General features: G+C 37.0%; 3 long non-coding RNA genes across 3 annotated transcripts; 2 read left to right on the forward strand and 1 right to left on the reverse strand.

The window, feature by feature from the left end:
* Nucleotides 1-2,100: 2,100 nt before the first annotated feature.
* LOC139195776 (uncharacterized) lies at nucleotides 2,101-4,037 on the reverse strand. Its single transcript, XR_011580727.1, has 3 exons — nucleotides 3,849-4,037; nucleotides 3,086-3,781; nucleotides 2,101-2,496 (listed from the first exon to the last, which is right to left on the reverse strand). It is a non-coding gene; the product is annotated as an uncharacterized lncRNA (long non-coding RNA).
* Nucleotides 4,038-12,720: 8,683 nt separating this feature from the next.
* Nucleotides 12,721-15,224, forward strand: LOC139196539 (uncharacterized). The gene is made up of 5 exons (XR_011581566.1): nucleotides 12,721-12,908; nucleotides 12,991-13,150; nucleotides 13,256-13,324; nucleotides 13,955-14,013; nucleotides 15,006-15,224. It is a non-coding gene; the product is annotated as an uncharacterized lncRNA (long non-coding RNA).
* A 4,208-nt stretch (nucleotides 15,225-19,432) lies between these two features.
* LOC139196538 (uncharacterized) lies at nucleotides 19,433-21,931 on the forward strand. Its single transcript, XR_011581565.1, has 5 exons — nucleotides 19,433-19,620; nucleotides 19,703-19,862; nucleotides 19,968-20,036; nucleotides 20,667-20,725; nucleotides 21,718-21,931. It is a non-coding gene; the product is annotated as an uncharacterized lncRNA (long non-coding RNA).
* Nucleotides 21,932-26,232: the final 4,301 nt, after the last annotated feature.

Here is a 26,232-nt window from a genome sequence, read left to right on the forward strand (position 1 = left end):
TGATACCCCATCAACTGCATCCAAGCATAGTAATGACCGCTTCAACTATCAGCCCGAAGGCAACAATGCAAGTGGTGCTAACACCCCCGTGATTGACCTTGCGCCTTCTTCAGTAAACGTCACTCAATCACTGCTCGTTGGCATTATTAGAGAAGGAAGGTGATAAATAATGGGGAATGATTAATGCACGCCTTTTATCCTTTTGTGCACCCATGTACTTGTCCTTGGGTCTTTTCTGCCTCTACGGTTTTGGCTATGATGATGTATATCTAAAATAAGATACGATTTTATAGATATTTGGTTCAAACTTACATGTCAATTTTGTGTTAGTATGTTGCGGTGTAAATCTCCTCTTTTAATCAAAAGGAAAAAAATGGATGTTTTTTTTTTCTATAGTTGATGCTATTCAAATCGACAGCAGGAGATGCAATCTTTTATGGGCTTCAAATTTTCTTCAAACCGAGACCAAATTCGCTATTTTTCAGCAAGAGAGCGTTGCCGTTTGTAACGGCCGATGAAAAGATCCAAACAAATTTGACTAACAGTAGACAGAGAAAGAGAGATAGAGAGAGAGGTGAAAATTACTCGCTGGTGACGAAGCTAATGAATTCGGAGACGCATTGCTGGACGGTGTTCGACTGATCGGCACGAGTAGAGACATGAGATCAGAAAGACAGAAAAATTAGGGTTTAGGAGATAAAGAAACTGGGGCAGAGACAGACGGAAAGAAAGAAGCAGAAAAGAGGATGGCAACTGAAACCTTCCAGCGACTTTGTTCTTTAAAAATAGCTTTATGACAAAATTACCCTTGGATAATTTTATGCATTCTTTTTAGCCGCTTTGAATATTTTTTTGCCGACAGGCATTTGCGTCCAATTATTTTTGTCGAAGCCGGTGACACCAAAACCGGCCTCCGGCTTTCTATATAAAAGATAATTAACTTTAATAATTGTAATAGGAAGTAATGATTACGTCCAACCTTTGGGTAAACATTTGTAGGCTATATCTATAAAAAAATACTAAAAAAGTTTAAACACAAAACCCCCCAAAATTATAAAATCAAAATATAATGTACTACCCCTTTTCTCCCGTTTTTCTCTCGCCCTCCATTTCTGCAAATCACCAACCTCCCTCTCTGCCCATATACTCCATACCTTTCTCATAATATCAAAACTCTCAAACCCAATTCACTGCCTCATTACCTAGTTGATAAAAGTCCCTATGACAGTATCAAAGCAACTATAATTACAAAGAAGTTGAGAGATTACTTTCTGATTATCAAAACCACTACTGGATTTATGCAAACACAAAGGGTGCGTTTGTTGTACCGGACTATCTCGAACTGGACTAGCTTCAGGGACTAAGCTGGACTGGCTTAGACTAGACTAAGCTGGACTGACTTGGTGAAGTGTTTGATGCAGTGCCGAATTAAGAAGCAAGACTCTAATATTATATTATTAAATCTATATATACAATATTTTATCATTAATTTAATCTAATCTACTAATTTTTTTATTATTATTTCATTTGGCTAGAATCATCTTCTTCCCTTATTCATTTTTATCTCCGCCGCCTATAACTCCCAACCCTCTCCCTTTTTTCTGCCTTTTCTCCCTCTTTTTCTCAGTACTACCGTCTTCCCCCAAAAAACCCCAACCCCTCCCTCTCAAGCTTAGCATCACCAATTTAATGGCAGCCATGGTGAGCTTTCCTGTTCAGCTTCTTCTCTCTCATCCCTTTGTTTTCCCGTTCAAATCCCTCTATCTCTTCCCTTTACCTCTTTTATCGTCCAACTTCACTTGTTCTTCCATGGGTGAGGATTGAAGTTGCAGACGGCACGGGTGGGTAGGGCTGGGTATGGGCATGGGCAGGGATTGGAGTTGCAGACGGCAAGGGGTGCAATTTGGTCGGGTCGTTGAGAATATCGCTGTAGTTCTCTCGGATTTGAAACGAGGGAATGGTCTTGGTGTGGTGCTGTGATCTTGTTGGAGAGAAGACGCAACGTAGACGAAGTAAGGTCTTCGCAGAGGGAGGACGCCAAGCGGCGCAAAAGAGACGAAGCAAGTCTTAGCAGTCCCGTGATTTTCGAGGAGCTTCGCTAAGACGACCTAGCGAGGGAGATAGTCCACACAAGTCCGGGCTAGTCTCATTTAAGTTAGTCCCCAAGCTTACCAAACATGGGACAATAATCCTAGCCAGTCCAGTCCCACTTAAGAAGTGAAACAACCGCACCCAAAATCTCACAATATTATTACCACGACCTTATGCATAATAGGAACAACATTATAATCATCTGCCTACCAGAAATTAACTCTTCTACAGCAGCAAGTTTAACAACCAACCAACCTTTGAACAAAGAACACACGGACAGAAAGAAGCAGGATACATAAGAGGCAAAACAATTTTCTTACTTCTACATCAAAGCAAAAGAACAACCATTATATAGGTATGCCATTATCATCTGGGGAACAAATCCAATTGGCAGCTTTTACGTACCTACAATTATAAGCAAAGTTTGGAATTCACAAAAAAATATTGGGCAAATACCAAGGCTGCCATTTGAAAAAGCTAAACAATAACAAACTTTGACAAATTAACTACAACTATATTCATATGACATTCGATGTATGAAGACAATCTGAGAAATCAAAGGCTCTAAAATCAATACCATATTTCATGTGCCTTTTATTAATAGTGAACCCAGCAGTAGAACCAGGATAAAAATTTGATTTCAAGCCTTGCTATCTTCGTCCTTGTAAATATGATATTTTGGCATCGGCAATATATCATAAAATAAAATAAACAAATATATCTGAACTCAAAGAAAATATAGAACAAAAATAAAAAAGCAAATTATGAACGTTTAGAAGCTAATTTCATTAGCAATTAAAGCAACCAAGTTCTCTCAACATCAAGATTCAGAACCCCCAGGAACCCAGAAATTTGATGAAAATTTTTCTAATCACTCAATTGGATTAGACAAAATCATGAATTTTTTTCTAAAGCCCAGTTATATTAAATCACAAATTAGAAGCAGATTTTGACATGCAATAAGTCAATAAGATAGGAATCGCTTCAGACTAACCTCGATGACAAGGCCTCCGGAATCGCCCGATCTAAACCAACCAAAAAAAAAATCTATTCACATGATCTTCAACCTAACTATAAAGAGGAACTTTAAAACATCAACATGCCAAAACAACCAAGCCCAACAAATTAACGAACTAATTTTTCTTAATCAATAATAGCATACATATTATCAAATTATCAATCAATAATTCACATATCGTTAAGGGTTAAACAAATATATGAAGACTGGAAATTTACTCACACATCTAATATATCCTTGCATTTCTATTTGAATTCAGAGTACGTGGAAATCACATCAACAAATCAAAGCCCTAAATTTTTATCATCCTAAACTGGAAAAATCTGTAAAATCTAAAATTTTTTACTAAAAATGCTAACTTAGGAATATGAGGAAATTTGCAAATTAGCTAAACAAGACTATTATTTATCCAATCAAAGGAAAATTGGAATGGTGCAGAACTAACACTACAAAATTCGTTAAACTAAACAATGGGTAGAATGTTTATAAGATTTATATTTTACACAAAAATTAATCTTCTGAAAAAGCAAAAAACATAAATTTTTTGTTAAGCAATCGCATGGATTATAAATGCCAAAGATTAGATGATGGTAGGCGTCAAATTACCTTTTTCACCGAAGATGCGAAACCACTCATTGCCGACATGGCGGGGCGAATCCTCTGCCCGAAAATCTGAACCAACACAAAGATTAGGCAGAAAATCTGAAAGTTCATAAATTTGCAGAAGTATAGGGTGTACCATAGCTGATGAGCTTCCAACTCCCACTTTTTGCCTTAAAATTCCCAACATCTTTGATTCTTTCACACAAAATCACACTGAACGCAAACAAAAATCAGAAACAAAATATGATCTAAGAACTGAAAATTTCAGTGAAAGCACTGAGAGAGATGAGGAGGAATAACAAATGATTTATTGGAAATATGGAAAAAAAAATCAGATCAAAATTCGGAGAGAAATAAACAATACGAATTAGGGATTTGGGAGGGGGGACAAACTGGTTTGGCAGATTGGAGCGGGGATCGGATCGACGATGCGATATGTAAAAAATGAGTGTTGAGGGAGCAGAGCAGCAGCAGCCAACACTTTCACGCAGAACTTGTTGAATCCACATCCATCGTACTAAAAGATAAGTAATAGTTTAAATATTCTAACCTCTCTCTAACTAACACCGATGCCTTTTGTGATAAAACCCTACACTTGACGGATTATGCAGGTGGTAATTACCAAGTTGGCGACAATATCGATGTTGTTGGAAGTGGGCCGTATGGCCCGTCTCTTTGATAATTCTATATTGTATCAGAGCCAATGAACGAACCCGTACTGTACTGTCACGTGATGGGTGGGTTCCCTGGCCCCGCGCCATATGGTGGGTTCCTTGGCCCCGCTTGTAGGGTGAGTCCCCTTGGCTCCACGTGGTTGCTGATGTGTGGATCTTCCACGTGTGGCCCACTAATTGAGTCTCACATGATGGGGCGTGTTGAATCCCACATCGGCCGTAGTAAAAGATAAGTAATAGTTTAAATATCCTAACCCCACTCTAACTAACAGTGAGACCCTTTGTGATAAAACCCCACACCTGACGGATTGTGCAGGTGGTAATTACCAAGTTGAAGGACAATATCAGTGTTGTTGGAAGTGGGCCGTATTGCCCGTCTCTCTGATAATTTTACAGAACTTACTTGGAAAACCCAGATCAAACCAACCTTTAAGTTTCAAGGTTTTTACCCTGGAATCCAGGCAAAAACCCTGATCAGATTCTAAATGGGTTTATCAAAAATAATAATTTGATTTTGATCGGAAATGCTTATTCTTGTAGTGGGTGTACATCTAGTAATGCTTATTCTTGTAATTGTCGTTGCAATAATACAATAATACTCAAAATGATGTAGTGGGTGTACGGATTAAAGAGGGTTTTAGGTGAATGTGATCAGCCTACCCAGGTGTCTAATGGATTAAACTAACAAAATAGTATGTGATGTGATATGTTTTAGGTCAACCTAACAAGAAAATATTAAACAATGAGCTGTAAAGGAAGATACATATGCTCTTATGTTCTTTGTGAGTTTTTCCATAGTGAGATAGTGGGTATATATTACAGAGTCGTCTTCTCTGCCCTCCCATTTCCCATACACTCTTATCTCCTCCTATTTTATACGGTCACGGTTAAGCCACGTCAACATTTTATATTGATTTTTTTATAGATATAATAAAACAAAAAGCAATAGTAGTATAAAATATTGACGTGGCTTAACCGTGACCGCACAAATAAGAACGGATGAGAGTTTATGGGAAGTGGGAGCGCAGAGAAGCCAGGTCCACCGTCCATATATTACACTCTGTATTTGTACCCCTGCCATGAATGATTAAGGTTTCACCCTAACATTTAAATAATGAATGTAGTGGTTAGGAATTATTAAAGATACAGTAATTACCCTTCTAAGGTGAAATCAAGCCCAAATCTGATGGGTTTCTTGTAAATAAGGTGAAATCGAGGGGCAAAAATTTAACTGTAGCTGAATGAATAGTAAATCCTTCCTCAATTTTAGAATAGATAACTAGAAAGTGTAGCCCGCGCATTGCTGCAGGAAATGTGATTCACGCGTTACTGCGGGATTGGAAGTTGTATGACATATTTTGATGAACTAAGTTAGAAAACGACTACATGTGCAAACATTGCAAGCAACTAAATTAGACGAAAGCTAACAAATTTCGAATTAACCAAATTAGAAAAACAATCACAATCGAACTAATCTCTACTTCCTATATGAAGTAGAAGATGTCCCTTGTTTTGCATTGGTGAACAACGCGATTTTCACCCTCTACGAACAAAAAGATGAAAGTAAAAATGTTTAACAACATTATAAAAATTATACATACAAGATTATATATGTATCTGCACATAAAGTATAAAGATTTGCTAACAAATTCGAGGTTAAATTTAACAAAATAAGTAATTATGAATTGAAATCAAACTATATCATAGTTGTTAAAAAATACTTTTGTCTAATTCTTTCAAATAGAATGAAAATGTCGCTTTCTTATCAACTATTCAATTGTCTCAGCTGCGGAAAAAATTGATTTCAAAGTGTCCTTTACCAAGTGAATGATGGATAAAATTGTTAATTTCAAAATAAGCCAACTTTCAAAAATCCTAACACGAATGCCCACTAATTTTTCTGGATAGGACACACCAATTTTTACCATGAGAAAAATGCAACTCCAAACCAAAATTAAGCATTTGATAAATCGTATTTACTGAAGAGAAATTTTTTTTGAAAGGGAAGCTTACCAGTGTTAGCAAAGTTAAATTCAATGTAAGAAAGTGGAAGAATATTGACATAAACATAGTAGTGGGATTGATGATGGATTCAGTATGTTATTTTGTATCAATTCAAATGGATGAAAAATACTAAAGGAACTATAGGTCACAGTTTGGAGTATGCAAAAGTACTACTTCAAATTTTCAACATGCTCAGTAGATCTCTAAATTTCAAAAAGTGTACAAATTTTAGAGTACTCCAACTAACAGTAATTTTTTGGAGTGCTACTATACCCTCTCCATTGTTTTATTTCTTCACTCGCATTATAATTCCACTCATCATAAAAAATTAAAAAATTAAAATGTTATTTTCCTACCCACTATTTTTTTAAAACAACCTCTAATTAACAATTGGCGTAAATGTGTATGACCGCATTATACAGAGCCACCAACAACTGCTGTGACTTCATCTACAGTCGCTCTTCATTGTACCAGTGAATCCACCTTCACAAATTCAAGTCCCCTTTTTGGCACAAGCTGATGATGGCGCCATTAGCGCCACCTTATCCAATTCCACACCAGGCCTCCTCATCTAACCAAACAAAGACAAAGCTTGCTTATACCTCCCATTCTGAGCACACCCCACAATCAGGGTGGTCCACGAAACAACATTCCACTTCGATATCTCGTTAAAAATCCTCTGCGCCCCATCAACATCCCGACACCATACATAGCCCGCAAGCAGCGAATTACAACTTGCAACACTCCTCTCACGCATACCATCAAACACCAGGCGTGCATACTCGACACCACCCCCAAACCCACTTACCAGAACCCTCTTGTGCACCTGTTCCCCTTCTAACATACGAATAGGAAAACCCATTAGCCTCTGCCTCTAAACCCACCAGCCGTTTATACAATTCAACAGACTTCCGCGGAGTTTCGCTCCAAGCGTGGCCTCTGATCATCTGGCTCCAAACAGTAGTGACTGTGTTGTCAACATTTTTGAAAATTTTTAGGGCATGATCGAGACACTCAAAAGCAACGTAAAATGTTAAAATTCGAACAAGAAGGTAGCTTTTTGTGTGAGTCCATGAATTATTATTTTGGGTGTGAATTTGGGTGTACTTGCAGATCAATGGAAGCAAGTAATTTTTTATTTTGGTCCTTATATGTCATTTTACAAAAGAGTAAAATTGATATTAAAAAATTATTAAAATAACGGGTGAGAAGATAAGACTGTAGAGTAGATTTATTAGCACTCATTTTTTATAAAATCGCATTCTAGGAAAGTAGGAATGGAACTTCCATTCTTATTATATATACAAAGTATGCAGATGCTCCCTTGCAACTGGCTAATGGTGATATTTCAATCATCCGAGAAAAACTCCGTGCTGATATGTATGAACATGCATCATCTGTTTCTAGTGCAAAGTGGGCAGAATCGAGTGCCCATTATAAGGTAGTGTTCTACCTAATGTATTAAATTTTTTATTGTCATATGGCTGAGGACACTTATTGAGTTAATTAAGCTCCACAGAGGAATAGAGAAATTGAAGGGCAAGATAGAGAGGTCATTTGGGGGAAGAGGAAGCCGGGAAGGTGAGGCTGCTGGCTGCAGGATGATATGGTTGTAGCAACGATCATTCAGTGTTGTTTGAGGACTCGTTTGGAAGTGCTTTGAAAATGATTAGAAATGCTTTTGGAGAATTTTTTTTTTAGTTTAAAAAACACTTGAAGTGTTTCTTGCAAGAAGTACCAATTATGTACTTGTCCAAGAAACACTTCAAGTACTTTTACATGATTCACTTGCATTTTTATTAAGGAGTGATTCAAAAAACATATTCACCATAAACACTTTCAGCTATTTTAAAAACATTTATAAACGGACTTGAGTTTCTGTCCGTTTGGAAATTTTCATCTTTTAAATATTAAAAAAGTAGTTTTTTTTTTTAAAAAATTGCATAAAGAAAACATATAAAATATCATTTAAGTTGTAATTATTGTTCAGCTTACTATACATGTTTGAACCTTTTATATGATTTGATTGTAATAAAATCACGTTTACGGATGTTGTCCCTTATGTTCATTTGTCAAAAGGCAAGTCCTTTTGGCTTGGTAAAGGCCATGTAGTCGTTCGTCCGAAAAAACAAAGGCCAGGCGGTCCGGTCAAATTGTGGCATCAACTCCCTTCTCTCTCTAACCCTCACACGCTCACTACTCACAACCGAGAAATAAAATATCGATAATATCGGAAATATCGGTAGTCCGAAAACACGGAAATATCGATGGAAATATCGGTAAAATATCGATATCGATAAAAATTACATGGAAACCACGGAAATTGTAAGAAAAACTTGGAAATTTTTATTGAAACTTTGTAGGATGTTTATTAAGTCAATTATCTATTAGTTTATCACAAAAAATTGGAAGGAAATGCATTGCATGATGGATTTAACATTATCAAGTTGATTATATAGCGATCTGACAAATATTGTGAGCGTAGAAAATATGTAGTAATTAATAAAAGAAGTCTAAACACACCATAATCATTTATATATAATGAATTAGTACAATATTTTACACTTTAGTACCACATAGAGTTCCTATAAGGTTCAAATTTTTCACTATCTTCATCATCTCTATGTGTAGAATGAGTGTATTGTGAAGAGTAGTTATCAAATGATAAATCCCCAAAATAGTTTTGCACGTAATTGTTAATATGCCACCCATATGGATCCGAGATTGGTTGAGGTTGTCCATAAGAAAAATCATTTGAAGATTGAGTCTGGGATTGTTTCCATGAGTCGCTCGATTCCATCGCAACAGGAATGGGATATGAAGGGTAGGGAAATGGTTGGTTATGAGTATAACCATAGTTACTACTTCCCAATCCAACAGAGTCTGAAGTTCTAGATAACGAGTCATCTTCTTGACTTGACAAAATCCCCTTGCCTCTTTCTCTGCGAGTATAGTCCTTCCCTATGGCACCAATTCCTGATCCTGCCCGCCTACTGCCATGGTCATCATCCTGTGTTGCATGCGTGAAGTTTGCCTCACCAGTGAAGGGGCTCATATATCCGGGAGGTGGTGGTCCATAATAGTTTTCATATCCACCACCACTACCTCCAGCTCCACTACCTTCAGCTCCATTATGTCCTTCATCATTCCCACCTCCGGTGGTAGGTGAGTCTCCTGATCTTGTACTAGAGATATCATTAGTATCAGCACGATGTTGTGGTTGTGTAGGATTGGAAGAAGGTGGAATTCCAGAGTTTCTTGGTCTTGGGTGCAAAAGTTCTTCGAAAGAGTCAGAGCTGCTAGATCCCACCTCCTCTTCTAATATTCTTTCTACATTTATCCCTTCATTACGTGCTTCTTCAGCAACTCTGGGAGCTAGGTTGCCTTCATCATCATCTAAATGAAGAGGTCTAATCCATTGAAAAAGTTGGTTACCCTCCGTATCATCATCTTCACCAACAATATCAAACACATCTAGTAGGTCACCACGGTCGACATGATCGATTTCTGCTTCCTTATCTCGAATTTGAAGCTTCATGTTGTAGTAGCAATAAACTAATTTTCCCAAGCTACTATGAACCAACTTATTTCTTTGCTTTGTGTGTATGAGTGCAAATGTGCTTCAATTTCTTTCACAAGCAGATGAGGAAGCTGTTTGTGATAATACTTTTATTGCTAACTTTCTCACAGTTGGTGCATCGGTCCCATACATGATCCACCATTCAGCTACAATGAAAAATAATGTTGATAAGCCTAATAACTCCAACAAATTCTATTATAAACTTATAGTGAAATATGTTTATACTCACTAGGAGACATATTTGTTCGAGCAGCAACTGATGTTGGTTCTTCAAATGTTCTTCTTGCATCTTTAAACCATGTTAGCTGAATACAATAAATTGTGTTAGTTTAATCCAACAAAGTAATTATTATAATTTAAGTAATTGTGTACCTCATTTCCAAATTGGCCAACTGCTGGTGATGCAGGGTCTAATTTAGAGTATACATTATGTACATCACGTATAAGGTTACCATCATCTCCAACACCGGGTCTGTATTGGTATCGGGGATTCAAATAATATGCTGTTCAAAGAAACACATACTCTAATAAGAGAAATAATACTTATGCAACTAAAGAAATGAATTGCAAATTATGACATAATTTATACCTGCTGCATGCAAATCGTGGTATAATGTTTTATACCATCGGTCTTCAATTATTTTTATGACCCACCTTGCACCATGTTTTCTTTCCAATTCATCATTCACTACACGCATCAACTCATATATTGCCCCCATAGTAGGATACACTTCTGTGTCAACGATCCGTAAAACTTTGTAAAGAGATTCAAACACTTGACACACATGTTCTGTTTGAGTCCAAAAAGCATGATCAAGCACTATACTTTCCACCATACGACCTGTATTTGAGCTGCTGAAATTGTGGTTGGCCCAATCGTCACTAGTGAATAGTTGCTTCAACCCTGCTTTCTTCTTGAGTAGGCTGTTTAATGCAATATAGTTGGTGGCGAATCGAGTGGTAGCTGGACGAATAATTTCTCCTTTGCAAAATTCACGCATCTTTGCCAACAACCAACCGTGATTGTAAATATAATTTGTGATCGTTCTAGCTCTTTTGACCACAGTAGCAACATTCTCTCTCTTCCCCATTGCCTTAAACATGAGATCAATACAATGTGCTGCACATGATGTCCAAAACACATTATGATGCTTCATTAACTTTTTTCCAGCTTTGACAAATGCAGAACCGTTGTCGGTCACGACTTGGACAACATTATGCTCTCCCACCTCCATGATTACATCCCTCAATAATTTGTAAATATACTTGTAATTCTTTATATGGTCTGAAGCATCAACAGACTTCAAAAAAATTGTCTTTCCCTTGGAGTATACCATGAAGTTGATGATAGATAATCTGGTCGGGCCGGTCCATCCGTCACACATGATTGTGCAACCATTAGTTTCCCACTTTGACCTCAACTTGTTAACATACTCGCCAATGTCTTTATACTCTATATCCAAATATTTGTTTCTTATCTCATAGGGAGTGGGAGGTTGTACTCCAACACCGGCCTGTTGACATCCCACTACCATATTTTTGAAATGATGTGATGATGCCTTCGCAGCAGGGACATTTTCATAGATAAAGAACTTGCTAATTAGACGCCCCATTCCCTCCTTCACATTACCTTCCTTGAAATAACTCCAAACACTCTTTTGACGTGCGTTGGATGACTTATATAAACTTGGGGCTATTGGTGGTGTTGGTTGTGATTCTCTAAGACTGCCTCCCCGTCTCATTTGTGCACCACCACTTGTCCCGGAACCTTGTCCCCTATTAGGAATTTTATGAAGGTGTTCTCTTTCCCATGCTGACTGTTTGGAGGCACGTAATGCTTGTTTCAAACTGCGTCGTTCTTCAGGTCCCATGTCATCATCACATTCGTCCTCATCGTCATCATCATCACTGTCAACCGCTTGGCCATAGACTTCTCCCCGTAGCCCAGCTCGAATATTTTCCATTCCCTGTGTTATCTTTTCCTTCTGCTGTTTTTTATTTTTTAATAATATGCTGATGAATGCCTTCACTTCTGGGGGGACATTATCGCATCGTTGGACATTTTTTTATGGATCTAATCCACTAAGATGATACTTCAGTCGTGTCACTCCGCCACTCTTCATTACCCGACCACAATATTTGCAAATTGTGCCATGTTTGTTTCCGTCTATTGGGTCTCCATGTTCCCAAGCTGGATCGCGTTTACTGGACATCTTAAACGTACCTATATTTATTTTTCATGAAAATTAGACAATTATTTTTTGATAAAATAAGAGAACCTAAATAATAAAGTTATTCTACAGAAGAATTAAATACAAAGTAAAGAAAATGATTGTAAAAATTTAAGTAATTATACAAATAATATGGAATAATAAAACCTAATATTAATGAATAATAATCCAATTTGATAATAATTCAATTTAATGAATAATAATCCAATTTGATAAAAAAAAAATCCTAATATAAAACATGGTGATGAATAATAATCCAATTTGATAATAATCCAATTTAATGAATAATAATCCAATTTGATAATTGTCACAGCCCGCGCCGGAATTTTTAATTCCGAGGACATGAAATTACGGAAATGTCCCTAATACGTGACTAAGGTATAATTTTCACGTTCGTTATATCTAAGCTCCAAAAAAATTTGGTAATTGGAGTGGAGACTTAGACTTAAATTTTATGATGGAATTTTATGAAATTGGGATTGGTTTGGACATGTGGGATCCCCACACCTCAAAACCCTCCCCATTTCCCGTATACTGTCCTTCATACTCTCTCTCTTCCTCAGCTCTTCCTCAGAAACTCTCATTCTCTCTCTTCTTCTCGAACGCACGGGCAACCACCAAAACCACCTAAAACCTATACCAACGTTCCATTTAAGACCACCATCGTGATCCTGGGGACTTCACGAGCACGGGGATACCAATTTCAGGTGAGTTTCACTTCGAAAACCCTAGTTCTAAAGTTGCCGTGAGATGACACTGTTCATGAGCTTTGAATTGGTTACGTTTTAGGCTAAAACAAGATCACAACGAGTTTAGTAAGGTCCCAAGGAAGCTCGGAGTGCTTCGTTGGAAGTTTTTGGACGTAAGAACACGGAGATCGACAAGTTCAAAGTTTGGCCGGAGCTTTCGAGGCGTTTTCCGGCGAATCCCCGGCGAGTTAGGAGTCGAGGTAGGTATCAATCTCTTCGTCTCGTCAAGTACTACAACTTTCCTTTTTGTTTCACTCAATTTCGTTGAGTATTGAAGAAGTTATACTCATTTGAAAAATACCCAGTTTCCGGCGACCTCCGAGGCTTTCGAGGCAGTTTCCGGCCAAACCACGGCGAACTAGGTGTTTTGCAAGGTACCATTCTCCTTGTCTCTTCAAGGGCTACAACTTTCGTTTTTGAATCACTTGATTTCGTTGAGAAATGACAAAGTTATGGCAATTTGAAAAACTGTTCAGAAAACGGCCGCCGGAAAAACCAGTCCGGCGACCCAAGGAAGAAGAAGGTGCTACAGTAAAAATAAAAAATAAAAATAAAATTATTTTAAAAATATGTCGACGTCCGTGACGTCGAGTAGATCACTGTGGTATATTCATATACCTAAATTGAACACCGTATGAGAAAGTTATTGAAGATTGTTGGTTAGGTGTTCAAATAACGTTTTATAGTTTTCACATTTAGGTGAAAATGTGAATTGATGATCCGACCGTTGGATCATCACCAAACTTTGATACGTTATAGTACGTAATATTTGAGGATTATTGGAACTTACGGATTGGGAATCCGAGTTACGGATCTTCCGGAATTGGAATTGTAAGTCCATAATATAAAATGTTATCCTAGAGATATATTGTGGACCTCTGGAAGTTATGGATTTAAAATCTGAGTGGCAGATCTTCCGGATCGAACTACGTAGTGACGTATTTTATATAAGTTAAATATTCTATCGATATGAATTCTGAGGTTGGATTTGATTACTATTCTAGGCGGCGATCGTCGTGACGCCTTGATGTGTGGTGCTAGGGAGTTGTTGGATGAACTCCAGGTGAGTGGGCAGTTTTGTTTTCCGTATATATATATATACTTAACGTTTTCCCAGAAATTGAAAATGCATGAAAATATGTTTAAAATGAAATGCATATGAGTTATGTGGAAAAACGGGAAGTGAAATACCATGCATAGAATTGATATGAAAAGTATATAGAAATGTGAGTTGAAATGCCATGCATGAATTAATATATGATGCATATGTATGAATTGGTGCGGTGGACGCACAGGTAAGAATTGATTTATGATGCATATGTATGAATTGGTGCGGTGGACGCACAGGTAAGAATTGATTTATGATGCATATGTATGAAATGGTGCGGTGGACGCACAGATGAGTATTTAATTACTGTTATGATGATGATGATATATATTGAGCTCAAATCCTGCACCATGGTTTAGTGCTTATAGTATTCACCGCATCGCACGCTCGCCTTGGATCCAAGTAGATGCTAGTCGTACAGTCCACGCGGAGTGGGTACGACAGACCAGTCGCGAGAGTGTTAGTGAGATTCCGACTGGTGGGTGACCTTAGATTATGTGCACAGATGATTTATGAGAAGCACTAGAGCGTAACTTGTGTGCAGAAGGCCGGACGGGTCACAGAGGTGACTCCGGTAGAGTGATAATGATAGATTTTGAGCTCTAGGTTCAACCGTATAGGGCTATTAGAGGGCCTACGGTTGATTACTTTCTTGCACCTGATATGATTATGTTGATGCATTCATACCTTATTACTGTTGAGATGATGTGGCATGGCATAATTAATATGAGAAATGTTGAGATGACATGGCATGGCATGATTGATAAAGAGATAATGTTGAGATAGTAAAAATGAAGTTTTGAGAATATATATGTATATTTATATTTTACATTTCTGGGAAAGTATACAGGTTTTACGGAGAGGGGTTACAACGTTTTGAGAAATGTTTGGATTTGGAAAAGAATTGTTTTACTGACCCACTCAATTTTGGTTTTGCGCCCCTCCAGGTTCAGGAATCACAAAGGTGTGGCGACTACGAGGAATTCGACGGTGTTCTGACAGATTGGACAAAATTAGGACTCACCTTCGGGTGTATCAATTTAAATTGTATCTTAAAGCTTCCGTACTGTGCAAATGGTTACGTCACTCTCACGTGACGGCCAGCATGCCCTCCTTCGGGACGGGGTGTGTCAGTTGGTATCAGAGCATGGTTGCAATCTTGGACATCTTGAGAAGTTTCTAGTGAATTCTGTCAGAACTACACCGCCTCGTAGCAAGCCACTTAGTTAGCGGAATTTAGTCTCCCTAATATAGCGGTTTAGGGAAAACTATTATTATGGTGATTCAGTCTATTATAAAAAGGGACATTTTAAGACGGATTATGAGTTGAATTTGAATCACTTAAGAGAAATGATGAACCTGAGGGAACAAAGTGACGGATTAACCAATTGGAAAAGATGTTTCGGAATATGCAAGTCAAAGGAATCTTCCTTCTGACAGGTGGGTCGAGACGACTACCTGGTTTTGGGTATGAATTTGCATCCTGGTGGAAACAGGAATGTTAATTGTTGTCACCAGAGGAATCAGCCGATTTAAAATTTTTTAAGGAAAAGTTTATCCCTCCGGCATTTATTGATGGTAGTAAACAAGAGTTTACAAATATGAGACAAGGAAGGTGATGATCGAGGGATATTATAGAAAGTTTTCAGACTTGCCTCGTTCCATCCAGATATTGTTGTTAATTTGGTGGAGGTGTTATGTTGTTTTAAGCTGGGTGGCAAAAAGGGAAGTGGTATTTTGGGTGACCACTATCCATTGTAGTTCTTATCAGGAGTATGCTAGATGTTGTTGAGCCTTGAGGACTCTGAGAACATGAGCAACGAGAATAAAGAAGAATAAGAAAAGAATGGGAATTAAAAGAAGACAATAAAGTTAATGATTCGTCATATCAAGAATATCGAAGGATTCAGAGCTTCGAAAGAAGTGAAGCTAGAGTTAATTCTTCCAGCTGAGGTTTTAATGTCGCTGGTCAGAGTAAAAGTGATGGATATACTGGTAATCCCAGATATTTGAGACAAGGTGTCTCGAGTAAAGGAAATGTACTTTGTGCAGCAGGTACAAAATTAACACTTTGGGAAATGTGAAATTAATGAATGTGTTTATGTGAACAGAAGGGACACAGAGTTGTGAATCGTCCCTAGAATCAGTTGTACTCAACAATTTTCCATGAAATCATAGTGTCGATTCAGCAGAGTTATGGATTTAGTAGTTTGGTCGGATTGACCGTGAGTACAGAGATATTTGATGAGTTATATGTTCAGCCGTACGGACCATGAGAAATGGATTTGACTGACACATGAGAAATTGGTGAGTTATAGGCTCGGCCGTGCCGACCACGCGGAGTGGATCCGGCCGACGTATTATTGAGATAAGAGTTGAATCAACCGTATTGGTCATTCTAGTTGACTTCGGCTGATATATTTCTTATTATGTATGATATTACCTAGAGAGTGGTAAATAAATGTAGTTGAGACGAGTGTATGTATTTTGCATTGAGTGACAAAATAGTAATGTTATATCTTTGTGAGTGGTTGCCTACTTATCGAGACAACGATGATTTATCAGTATTGCGGGCTGCAGACCGTAATATTAATAACTCATTCGTGGATTCGTTAAGCAAGCAACCCGGTAGATTATTTTATGTTAGTATTGTACTTATTTGGAATGCTTAATAATAATAGAATATATATTGTATCAGTTAATTCTGTTCCATTAGATTGGTTGGTTATAATTGTGACAAGACGAAATGTTATGGGAAACCAGTACTTTCCATCGATCTGGATGAACAGAGATTACTTTTGTAAGTATGCAAAATGGATTGAGTCAGGCTGTTATTTATGCTGTGAGAGCAAAGAGATTGTTTTCGAAAGGCTGTAAAAAATACTTAGCTCATGTGGTGCTAAATGATGTTGTTTGGAGTAGTGTGAATAATGTCGAAAGAGTTAGACTTTTCTTGATGTCTTCCCTGAAAGTATACCTGGATTGCCTTCAGGCAGAGATATGAGGTTCATTATTGATTTGTTGCCAGGTATAAATTTATGTTAAAGATTGGTTCATGATGAGTTAAGGGAATTAGAAATTCAGTTGAGAGAATTGGTTGATAAAAGTTTTATTCAACCAGTACAACACTCTTGAGGAGCACCAGTTTGTTGGTGAGAAAGAAAATGGATCTTGAGACTGTTCATTGATTATAGACAATGGAGTCGGGTAACGATTGAGAACCGTTATCCATGGTGATGTACTGATGTTTATTTAACCAGCTCAGAAGTAATTGCGAAGATTCAAAGATTGAATTGAGGTCTGGTTATTACCAATTAAAGATTATGAGCGACGTTGTTCTTAAGATTGTTTTATGAATTATGGTGATGCTATATGGATACTCATGCTGTTTTATGAGTTATTGGATGAAGTATTCCAATAATGCCTTGATAAATAGATATCATTTTCATTGAAGATATTCTGGCATATTCTGAGCCAGAGCAGAGCATGTAAATGTATTAAGTCGGTGGAACAAAGATTGGAAGAATGTCGGTTGTATGCTAAGTAGCAAATGCTAAAGTTAGATGAATCAGGTGGCATTCTGAGATTTGTTATATATTCTTAAGGTATTCAAGTGAATCCTTAAAAGATAGCAGAAATTGAGGAATTGGAACAACCACGAACTGTAATTGAGATTCGGAATTTCTTAGCTTACCAGGCTATCTTGGATGGTTGTGAAAGATTTTTCAGTCATTGCTTTGTCATTGACGAGACTGTTGAGAAAGGAGGTTATGTATGAGTGGGAAGGAAATTGTGAGCAAAGGATTCAACAACTGAAGTATTTCCTCACTCATGCACGTATTTTGGTATTCCCAAAGAATAGTGGTAATCATAAATTTTTAGTGATGTTTCTTGAATGGTATTGGAGGCATGTTGATGCAAATGTTAGGGTGATTGCATACGTTTCACGATAAATGGAATCTCATAAGATGAATTACCCTACGGGTGACTTGGAAGTCATGATTACCATTCTTGCTGTGAAGTTATGAAGGCATTATATTTGGTAAGAATGCAAGATTTTTACGAATCCAAAAAGTCTTCAATATCCATTACTTGGAAGGATTTTGATATGAGGCAGCGAAAGTGAATTGTATTGCTTAATGAACATGATTGTACGATCAGGGTGATCGTAAAGTTTGTTCTAGCTCAAGCACTTGGTGAGAAGACTACAGTAAGATTAATGTCTGGCACGTTTGCCAAGAGTATCATCTTGTGGATTGAAAACCAACGGAAGAAAAATTAAGAATGGAAGATCGAGAAGAAGTTATACTTGTTAAGTAACAAGTTAGTACATTTACTCCAGTGTTGAGTAACAACCTTTCCCAGACAGTGCAACATTACTTATTTGTTTTATGGAAAAGAGAATTGGATTACGGAACTGCTAAGTTTCTTAAGTATGTTGGTTGCGCAGTTTCCGAAGTGAAGCCATAAGGTTCATGAAGTGTGTCATGTGTGTGTTTTGTTGACTTGTGAATGGAATATTTCTGGGTAGAGAAAGATTCGATCGAGAAAGAGTTTTAGTAGACCCTGAGACTATGGATGAGTTTCCTCAAAGTATTCAGGTGATTAAGTTAACCTGAAGTAACCAGGAATGGCAAAAGAGATCAACAGATGGATATGCCACTAATCGAGTGTGTAAGGTAAATGGTTTGATATTTTTGGAAAATTCACCGCGAACAGAAATGACGAGAATTGGAAAAGAGACAAGATAAGATTTAGACACATCAGACCATTTTTTTTTTTCTCTCACTAAAGGAATCAATAAAGTTGCATACAAGTTTGTGATGCCTTCAGAATTGGCTAAGGCACATAATGTATTTTGTGTTCGATGCGTTGTCACTAAGTGGCAGGGTCGTTACATGGGACTTTGGTGCAACTATTGAGAATTAAGCCGGATATGATTGGTGAGGAACTAATGTCGACTTTGGATTGGAAAAAGAAGGTCCTAAGAATTAAGACAGAGTAAGTAGTAAAAGCTTTGTGAAGGAAATCATTCAGTAGAAAATTGTGTGGGAGAAAGAGAATCGGATGAGAGAGATTTATCCGAGGCTATTGTATGAGTATAGATGATTTGGTTGGTTGCTGGAATTTCGGGGACGAAATTCTATAAGGAGGGGAGATTGTCACAGCCCGCGCCGGAATTTTTAATTCCGAGGACATGAAATTACGGAAATGTCCCTAATACGTGACTAAGGTATAATTTTCACGTTCGTTATATCTAAGCTCCAAAAAAATTTGGTAATTGGAGTGGAGACTTAGACTTAAATTTTATGATGGAATTTTATGAAATTGGGATTGGTTTGGACATGTGGGATCCCCACACCTCAAAACCCTCCCCATTTCCCGTATACTGTCCTTCATACTCTCTCTCTTCCTCAGCTCTTCCTCAGAAACTCTCATTCTCTCTCTTCTTCTCGAACGCACGGGCAACCACCAAAACCACCTAAAACCTATACCAACGTTCCATTTAAGACCACCATCGTGATCCTGGGGACTTCACGAGCACGGGGATACCAATTTCAGGTGAGTTTCACTTCGAAAACCCTAGTTCTAAAGTTGCCGTGAGATGACACTGTTCATGAGCTTTGAATTGGTTACGTTTTAGGCTAAAACAAGATCACAACGAGTTTAGTAAGGTCCCAAGGAAGCTCGGAGTGCTTCGTTGGAAGTTTTTGGACGTAAGAACACGGAGATCGACAAGTTCAAAGTTTGGCCGGAGCTTTCGAGGCGTTTTCCGGCGAATCCCCGGCGAGTTAGGAGTCGAGGTAGGTATCAATCTCTTCGTCTCGTCAAGTACTACAACTTTCCTTTTTGTTTCACTCAATTTCGTTGAGTATTGAAGAAGTTATACTCATTTGAAAAATACCCAGTTTCCGGCGACCTCCGAGGCTTTCGAGGCAGTTTCCGGCCAAACCACGGCGAACTAGGTGTTTTGCAAGGTACCATTCTCCTTGTCTCTTCAAGGGCTACAACTTTCGTTTTTGAATCACTTGATTTCGTTGAGAAATGACAAAGTTATGGCAATTTGAAAAACTGTTCAGAAAACGGCCGCCGGAAAAACCAGTCCGGCGACCCAAGGAAGAAGAAGGTGCTACAGTAAAAATAAAAAATAAAAATAAAATTATTTTAAAAATATGTCGACGTCCGTGACGTCGAGTAGATCACTGTGGTATATTCATATACCTAAATTGAACACCGTATGAGAAAGTTATTGAAGATTGTTGGTTAGGTGTTCAAATAACGTTTTATAGTTTTCACATTTAGGTGAAAATGTGAATTGATGATCCGACCGTTGGATCATCACCAAACTTTGATACGTTATAGTACGTAATATTTAAGGATTATTGGAACTTACGGATTGGGAATCCGAGTTACGGATCTTCCGGAATTGGAATTGTAAGTCCATAATATAAAATGTTATCCTAGAGATATATTGTGGACCTCTGGAAGTTATGGATTTAAAATCTGAGTGGCAGATCTTCCGGATCGAACTACGTAGTGACGTATTTTATATAAGTTAAATATTCTATCGATATGAATTCTGAGGTTGGATTTGATTACTATTCTAGGCGGCGATCGTCGTGACGCCTTGATGTGTGGTGCTAGGGAGTTGTTGGATGAACTCCAGGTGAGTGGGCAGTTTTGTTTTCCGTATATATATATATACTTAACGTTTTCCCAGAAATTGAAAATGCATGAAAATATGTTTAAAATGAAATGCATATGAGTTATGTGGAAAAACGGGAAGTGAAATACCATGCATAGAATTGATATGAAAAGTATATAGAAATGTGAGTTGAAATGCCATGCATGAATTAATATATGATGCATATGTATGAATTGGTGCGGTGGACGCACAGGTAAGAATTGATTTATGATGCATATGTATGAATTGGTGCGGTGGACGCACAGGTAAGAATTGATTTATGATGCATATGTATGAAATGGTGCGGTGGACGCACAGATGAGTATTTAATTACTGTTATGATGATGATGATATATATTGAGCTCAAATCCTGCACCATGGTTTAGTGCTTATAGTATTCACCGCATCGCACGCTCGCCTTGGATCCAAGTAGATGCTAGTCGTACAGTCCACGCGGAGTGGGTACGACAGACCAGTCGCGAGAGTGTTAGTGAGATTCCGACTGGTGGGTGACCTTAGATTATGTGCACAGATGATTTATGAGAAGCACTAGAGCGTAACTTGTGTGCAGAAGGCCGGACGGGTCACAGAGGTGACTCCGGTAGAGTGATAATGATAGATTTTGAGCTCTAGGTTCAACCGTATAGGGCTATTAGAGGGCCTACGGTTGATTACTTTCTTGCACCTGATATGATTATGTTGATGCATTCATACCTTATTACTGTTGAGATGATGTGGCATGGCATAATTAATATGAGAAATGTTGAGATGACATGGCATGGCATGATTGATAAAGAGATAATGTTGAGATAGTAAAAATGAAGTTTTGAGAATATATATGTATATTTATATTTTACATTTCTGGGAAAGTATACAGGTTTTACGGAGAGGGGTTACAACGTTTTGAGAAATGTTTGGATTTGGAAAAGAATTGTTTTACTGACCCACTCAATTTTGGTTTTGCGCCCCTCCAGGTTCAGGAATCACAAAGGTGTGGCGACTACGAGGAATTCGACGGTGTTCTGACAGATTGGACAAAATTAGGACTCACCTTCGGGTGTATCAATTTAAATTGTATCTTAAAGCTTCCGTACTGTGCAAATGGTTACGTCACTCTCACGTGACGGCCAGCATGCCCTCCTTCGGGACGGGGTGTGTCAATAATAATCCAATTTAATGAATAATAATCCAATTTGATAATAATCCAATTTAATGAATAATAATCCAATTTGATAATAATCCAATTTAATGAATAATCCACCAATTTGATAAAAAAATAATCCTAATATAAAACATGGTGATGAATAATAATCCAATTTAATGAATAATCCACCAATTTGATAAAAAAATAATCCTAATATAAAACATGGTGATGAATAACAATCCAATTTGATAATAATAATCCAATTTGATAATAATCCACCAATTTGATAATAATCCAATTTAATGAATAATAATCCAATTTGATAAAAAATAATCCTAATATAAAACATAGTGATGAATAATAATCCAATTTGATAATAATCCAATTTAATGAATAATCCACCAATTTGATAAAAAAAATTATCCTAATATAAAAGAATAATAATCCAATTTGATAATAATAAAAACCTAATATTAATGAATAATAATCCAATTTGATAATGAAAATGGTAAGGGAAATAAAATAATAAATAATATTAAACATATTAAAATTATCCTAGGGAATAATTATACAACATTACTTAATTACTTAAAAAAATTAACATGTAATGGTTAACATTACTTAATTACTTACAAAAATTAACATGCAAGTATTAATTACTTAAAAAGATTAACATACGAGTCCACACAAATTTATTTGTTGTTGTATAAATTACAATAATATAAATTTAAGTTTGTAAACTTACCTTAAATATGGAACCCTTTGTGTTCAAGCTTTGGAATAGATCTGGAATGACTTTGAAAATGGTAAGGGAAATAAAATAATAAATAACATTAAACATATTAAAATTATCCTAGGGAATAATTATACAACATTACTTAATTACTTAAAAAAATTAACATACGAGTCCACACAAATTTATTTGTTGTTGTATAAATTACAATAATATAAATTTAAGTTTGTAAACTTACCTTAAATATGGAACCCTTTGTGTTCAAGCTTTGGAATGGATCTGGAATGGTTTTGAAAATGGTATGGGAAGAAGAAGAAACGAAAATTCTGTGAATGCCTCTGATACTCCACCTCTGATAAGGTGAAAGAATGTAAGTATATAACAGACATTGACACACTGTTTTGCATGTGAAAGAATCTTACTGACTGTCACACGATTTCATTATGAAAGCAGTATTATTTGTTGTCCATGCTCTGAAATTGCAAAAAGTTATTTGGATCATTGGATCAGAGAGCTAGAGATAGGTTTTGAATTATTTGGATCATTGGATGCTTTTTTTTTCTTACACGCCACCACACAGACAGTCAAAAATAGTGAAGAACTCACACTCCACCACACACACACTTCGAGACCCCCCACACCACACCACACACGCACACCACACACGGAGCTCAGTCACTCTCTCGATCATTCCTTTCCTTCCTTTCTCGAATCGTCTCAATCTCTCTCTTCTCTCTCTGAGCCTTCGTTCTCAGTCTTCTCCCTCCCTTCCCCCTTCTCCAGTTCTTCCACACACACACACATACATCATCTCTCGAATCTCGATCCATCTCTCGATCCTCCTCGTCCGTGTCTCTCTCTGCTCCTCCCATCTCACCCGCCCTAAACCCAGCCGTCGACACCACTCGATAACCGCCTTCTAAACCACCTTGTTCCATGGAGATCGACCGGAAATCATCGTAGTCCCAGCCGTCGACACCACTGAGGAGCACGACGTTGTCCCAGCCGTCTTGGATTCGTGAGGAAGACGACGTTCCCAGGCTCCTACTTCTCTTCTTCTCGGCTTTTAATTTTAATTTTTGTACAGATTTCAATTTTTCTGCACGTTGCACCATTTTTGTACTGAAATCGATTTTAGGGATTTAGGAATTAGGGATTCTATTTTTGTACAGATTGCGATTTTTCTGCATGTTGCACCATTTTTGTACTGAAATCGATTTTAGGGATTTAGGAATTAGGGATTCAGTTCATTTGCTTTGAATTCGAATTTGGGGATTTAGGGATTCGGTTAATTTGCTCTGGCGTTCTTCTCGGCTTGTAAATTACAATTTTTGTACAGATTGCGATTTTTCTGCATGTTGATTTTTGTACTGAAATCGATTTTAGGGATTTAGGAATTAGGGATTCAGTTCATTTGCTTTGAATTAGAATTTGGGGATTTAGGGATTCGGATTATTTGCTCCGGCTTTGTTCTCCGATTTAGCAGATACAAAATATCGCGATAGTTTCGAAAATATCGCGATATTTTGCCGAAAACAAGTTGGATAGTTAATAAAATATCGGGGTCCCAAAAAAACGATAATATCGGCGATATTTCGTCGATATTATCGATATTTTCTTCACTGCTCACAACCCTTTGGGTATTAACTACATTGAGAATAATCAAAGTACAACGAATAATTGAGAAAGATGAAGAACTAGAGAGAAATTTTAAAGAGAAATATGGCTTCTGTATTTCTAAGAAAATAACTAACTAATTACATTTGTCAGTTGCAGTTCTTTATATGATAAAACAATACAAACTTACTTGTAACTGATTAACCAACTAACAAATCATTTAATAGCCTAACAAATATTCTAACAACTTTGATTGACGTGACAATGATTATATAACAACCTATAATCAAGATAAACAAGCATTTTTTTAGTCTCTCACGCACCCTCATTTAGTTATGTCAATTGTTTTTTAGGATAATTCTTTGTGTCTGTAGTTTTGGGTAGATAGATTAACAAAAATCATTGTACTGTCTATAATTTGATGGAGATGTTGAATTATTGTATTTTCAGTCTCTTCAAACAAAAATGTTACACTTACTACATATTTGTACTATCATTTGTACCATCTATCTAATAAAAGTTAAGCCCGCCAACACATATAAGTATCATCTCTATTAGAGAGATGATACAAATGATGAAACAAATATATTGCAAAAATAGTACCGTCTCAATGTTGAGGGATTCTTAAACATATGTATGTTGAGAAATGATTTCCACACTATCTTTATTTATTTATTTATTGGTAGTAAACTCCTATTATGTTTTGTCTAGATTCTCCTCTGATTTATCTCACCTAAAAGTTAGAAATATGGGGTACTTTGGATGCGGTTCCTAATCCTTAACATTATTTGATTAAAACCTTAATAGTATTCAAAGTTTGATCAAAGTCTCTTGACTTTGTACACCTCATTATATTACTATTAATATTTATATTTTTATAGTTTTGACATTAATTGTTTGATATTTTATGAGATTTAAAATCCTATAAATTTAAAACCCCTTATTATAATACTATTAGAAACGGTTACAATAAAAAAATTCAAACATTTTGATTGAATAAATGGATAAAAACTATGTAAAAATAAGAAATAATAAATGGCAAAAGAATATATCCGTAGTGTTAAAAAAATTGGTACATTTTACAAAACAATTGGTGACACACCCTGAACAAGGTCAAGGCATGCTGGCCGTCATGCGAGGGTGACATAACCATGTGCACAATGCGGAAACAATAAAGATATAGAGAAATACGAATAAATAAAAACCAACTACCAGAAGTACTAGCTAAGACAAAGTGCTAGTACAAGTTTAAGTGTGAATTACACACAACCAGAGCATAAAAGTCTAGGTGCAGTCAAGCAAAACAATTACTAATTTGCATCACCCAAAGGTGAAACCTACATAGGTGGTGAACTGTCAGAACCTCCGATTAATCCTTGTAAGCCACCAGAGAGCTCTCTTACTTAAAACCTGGAGGGGCGAAAAACAAGGTTGTGAGTGGATAAAAACAAAGCTTTTCAAATCATTTCATTTCTCAAAAGTTATAACCCCTTGCCGTAAAAGCTGTATACTTCCTAGAAAATATATAATATATACATATCTCAAAACCATGCTAAGAAATAGTGATATGCCAAGTATACCATGCCAAATATATCTCATCACAACCGCATAAGTAAATTAGGTGAAATAAACTCATAAGAGATAATAACATGTCAGCCGAGTGGCCTGCACAGCTGATCTATAGCTCATAATCAATCTTAAATATATCACATCATAACGTATATCCTGCACACGAGTCGGAACCACCTCTAGTGGTTTGTATAACAAGTCTGGGTGTAAAATAAGTATGTTATAGTGCTACAATCACGTGAAGGTTGTGCGAAAGATTGCGGGTCACCTACGAGTTGGAACCACCTATAGTTGTCTGTACGACAAGTCTGTGCACCTAACTTGGATCCAAGGTGAGCATATGATGTGGGAGGTGAACATCACGTGAAAGACTGTGCCCTAACCATGGCGGGAGCACTAACACCAGAGTGCAGGTTTATGAGCTCT

Source organism: Malus domestica, chromosome 05 (genome assembly GCF_042453785.1).
Source record: "Malus domestica chromosome 05, GDT2T_hap1".
Classification (NCBI taxonomy): domain Eukaryota; kingdom Viridiplantae; phylum Streptophyta; class Magnoliopsida; order Rosales; family Rosaceae; genus Malus; species Malus domestica.